This window comes from Pinus tabuliformis, chromosome J (genome assembly GCF_031772625.1).
Source record: "Pinus tabuliformis cultivar Carrire ecotype Pingquan chromosome J, CPIR1, whole genome shotgun sequence".
Classification (NCBI taxonomy): Eukaryota; Viridiplantae; Streptophyta; class Pinopsida; order Pinales; family Pinaceae; genus Pinus; species Pinus tabuliformis.
The window spans coordinates 1,157,821,988-1,157,826,973 of NC_142295.1; positions in this window are offsets into that span (position 1 = coordinate 1,157,821,988).

Here is a 4,986-nt window from a genome sequence, read left to right on the forward strand (position 1 = left end):
CCTATTTCTGAGTGATTTACCAAAGGTTTAGATTTTATTCCTCTCAACTCTTGGTAGATCTGAATTTAGATGGATCTATGTTGGTTTTGAGAAATATGCACTCTTTTTACAAACACACATATTGAATATTTTTGTTATCAGTATTTTTCTTTTGTGCATATATTGAATTAAATTTATTATTAATATTTTTTAAATGTTACATACCAAATTTAGATTAATCATTGTTTCCCTTATACCTTGAATTAAAAAGCATCTATTAATGGAATAAGAATTTTCACTCTCTCTCTATATGTTTCATGTTAAAATATTTTACTCAACATGCATGTTGAAAATTTTGATATATAACACATATTAAACTTTTCTTTATTATTAGTTTTCTTCAAATCTTATATCAATTCCATCTCAAAAATTAAATAAATTATACATCTCCCTGCTAACTAGAAATGAAAATATAAAAAACTTTTAAATTTAAATTACTTTACCTTTTTAATATAGACATTAAACTATTATTATTCACACAATTAAACTTTATCGAAATTATGAGTTTATCTAGGAATTAACGAGTCTCATCTCATATTTCAATGTCATTTCAATTTGAATTTACACACATGGCCTCATGACTGGGGATGGATCATGGCCTGCTAACTAGAAGTGAAAATATAAAAAACTTTTAAATTTAAATTACTTTACCTTTTTAATATAGACATTAAACTATTATTATTCACACAATTAAACTTTATCGAAATTATGAGTTTATCTAGGAATTAACGAGTCTCATCTCATATTTCAATGTCATTTCAATTTGAATTTACACACATGGCCTCATGACTGGGGATGGATCATGGCCTTCTAAACCCAATGGTGATCACTAACATTCGTCATTGAAAAATATTAGCAGACATTGTGAGCAAGTTTAATGAGTGGGTTTTGTTTTTTTGCTAGAATTTTTTCAAATTTTCCATTTCTTTTTTATATGTTTGTATTTTAAGAGAATTGTTAGTTTACAAAACATTTTACTCATATAATTTTTCAAGTTGGAAAATTTGCTATTAACATTTTTTTTAACCACAGCCCAGTATAATAAAATAAAATTTATATATCTAATTTATAAAATAGATGACATAATTCTATAATAATAAATAATGGAATCTTTATATAAATAATAAAAATAATTTATCTTTATTTTACTTATTCCTACTATTAAAATAAATATATGTTCTTTTTATAATTCTATAATACCTAAAATATTTTAATACGTTGTATAATTTTCTCATTATATAAGAAATGACAAAATGGGAGAGATTGCCTCGATCACATCCATTCAAAAAATGATTATTTTGCACATTATTTTAAATATAAGACATGGTATTGGTTATTTCTTTTGCCATGAAAATGCCTATCCCATGAAAATTAAGTTTGGACATTCTTACGCCTCTCACAAAAATAATCCAGAATGTCAGGCCAGCTCCACGTCAATGTTAAAGAAGTCGGTTTGGAATACCATGCAAGTGCCCCCATGACGTGTTTGAAGGGGATTTTTCTAATTTTTTTATCTGTTTTCATGCTGGATTCCAGCTGGAAGGGCACTGCATTGGCATTCTTTTGATTTGACTCTCTGACAGCCCCGTTTTCGACCACGGCCCGCTAAATTAGTGGCAAGTGGCGTCTAATTCTGCAGCTACCAGTTCGAACGAATCTCGTTCCCAATCTTCGCGTCACTTCGTGACCAACCGCAATCTCTAGGAAATTGGTGGGTGCGGACTTAGGGGCAGGGGAGTTCGACGAGTCTAAAATGGTTCATAAATTTTTATTTTTATTTTTTTGGATTTTTTGTTTGTAGATTTAAGAGTAATTAGATGGAAAACTTTACTGGAAAAGTTTTTAGAAAATCTTTTTTTTTCGGAAGAAAAAGAATGATATTTATATTGAGTCAATATAAGCAAAAACTCAGATGAGGTACAATAGTAATTTGGTTCCGAGAATCGGAAATTAGATTGAAGAAGGCCAAAAAATGAGCCTACACCACAATATCATATAGACAATCAAATTGACACATTACACATAATGAAATACACAGATCCATGCAAATAAGAAGGCTGATATCCAGACAACAAAGAAGCCAAAGAAAATCTTAGTAAAGAAAGTTTCCAAAAAATCTCACTAAAGAGAACTCAATAAAAAAAATTGTAACAAAACAAAATTAAACTATTTTAAATTTATTAAAATTTAACACAATTTAAGAGATTCTATAACACACTATAGCCGTTGATAAATATTCAGACTAAGTATATGTTGAACATATTTTTTTGAGAATCAATCTATGTCATCCATTAAAAAAGTAAAATAAAAAATGGTCAAATCCTCATCCACCTAAAATTAGAACTAACACAACTATATCAATAAATATAATTTATATAACCCAATAAAAATCATTTAAAATATTTATATTTAAAATCTCAAACAAAATTTATCAAAAAGAAAATTACAGTTTTACTTTTATCTTAGTTATCCAAGCCTTTTTTAAAGAAAAATGATTATGTGAAGACAATTTTAGAAGAAATCACATTGGTAGATTTAAGTCTACCCATTTCAAACCAACCAGTGTAGTTCATTATCAAGACAAATTTTAGAAAAGATCTTATCCTCATGATAAACCACACTAGTTACTTCAAAACGCGTAAACCTAAATCTAACAATATAATTTCTTCAGAATTTGAAAAACGATTATCCCTCGCGTTTTCCTCTCATACATCACGGTTATAAATATGTTATAACCTGCTCATTTATTACATAAACTGTTAATATAAATTAAACCTAGCTAAAATTGCGGAACGTTTCTTTGATCTACGTTAAACAATTTATATTAACAGTATACCCTTTACCAAGTCACATATATTATATCGTAAGGAAATTCCGCCTCCCCCTTAATATCTTTCCCCAAGCCACGTGTTGGAAGATCTGTCTTAATAACTTTCCCGAAGCCACGTGTTGGAAGATCTCTCCGCACCTGGATTAGGACTGCGTCTTGGATGATTTATTTCCAATTACTCATCGTCATATCTGCCGGCCATTTACACCTTGACTGCTCTGGCCAGTTGCCACATGAGAGCTATAAATTCATAGACATTTCCTATCAATCACTCTATATACTATATGCCCGTCTCTTCTCTTAAATTCTTCAGAGTCACAGACTGCACTCTGGTGAGTCAGAGCCGTTCGTAATGTGAAGATTGCCGCCCTTTTATTGATTCCGAAATTTCATTGAAGTCCGTTACTTCGTTTATTTTATTGATTGCGAATTTCATGGGGGTTTTGACGTGTGCATCCAACGGGTCCTGAAAAACTGGCTTTTCGAGAGAACCCCCAAAGCCTAGGAAATTGGTGGGTGCAGTCATCGAATTTGTTTGTTTGTTTGCTATTGAATTTTCTAAATTTATTAAAAGTTAATTTAATTTAACTTAATAAAATTTTTAACACACTACAATTTTTTTTTTGATAAATATTCAAATGAAGGATATGTGAGTATATTCTCTTGAGAATCAATTTAAATAGTCAATTAAAAAATTAAAACTAGTCAATTAAAAAATTAAAACAAGTCAACCGATCCTCATCCACTTTAAGTTGAAATAAGAAACTTTCTGCGAATAAAAAGTCTTTGGTTAAATATAAAATTTAATTTAAACATTGAAAAGTTTAATTTGTTTCAATATCCAAATCCATGTTAAACTGAAAATCTTAATTTCAATTGAGAATCATTAACTTTTAAAAACCCAAACCATTATCATTTATCTAGTAAATAAAAATACTTCATTATTTTTATACTTATTTCATCTAAAAGTGCTTTCCAATCTAGTGTGGAAGAGATGTTGTAATGTGTTTTCGTCGTAAGTAAACAATTTGACTCAATTAAATTACAAAAAACCAAAAATAAAATAAACTTGAAGTAAAACAATTTTCAGGCTCATGTTTTAACCATTTATGATTTTGTTATATATATATATATATATAGATATAGATAAAGCTTAGAAATATCAAATCTACCTTTTTTAAAAGTGAAAAGAGATTATGTTTTTTATATCTAAAATTAAAACAAATTATAACCCAGTTTATCATTCTTTTGTTATATCATCTTGAATTTATTATTTTCTTTTCTACTATTAATTTATATTTTAATCTTCTTATTTATTTATTTATTTCTACTTTAATCCAGTTTTATACCATTTATTTATTTTATTTTATGTAATTATCAATTATTACTCGATAATTTAACTATTGTATTTACAATAATTACAAAGACTTTTTCAATCATCATTTCTGGGAATATACGCTCAAACTGTTTTCAAAACTTATACAAGAATTATTTTCATAAAATTTATATAACAATATAAATAATTATGAAATTTATCTAAATATATTATTTAATTAAAAGAATATTATTTATTTTAAAAAAAATAAAACAACAAAATTTATTTATTCATTCTTAAACGGAATTTTATTGTTTCAATACAATTTCAAAATATAGCACTATAATTTTCAATTTTTATATACATGACTCACAAATAGAGAACAAAACTAGCAGAGGCATATAAATTATATAGCTGGCAAAATTTAATTTAATAGGTATCAAAATGATTATAATTTTTAATATTTAGATATACAATCCCCAAATAGTAACAAAATTAGTAGAGAGATATAAATTAAATAGCTAGTAAATTATAATAAACATTTAAACGTTTATTTTATGATACATTTTATAATGTCAAAGCTAGAAAAATGTCATATACTCGCATTACAACATAAAAAAAAATTTACTCACACTAGTTATTGTCATAAATTCTTCCTTACCAGACAGTGTTAATATAAATTGTTACTATGCATTCCTTAACTTGGTTTGTTAAACAGCTTACCAGTTCTGTCATAAGTCAAGGTTTTAGTTACATTCTTTAGTTTTGATATGATGTTGACATTCCGTATATGGAGGATAGT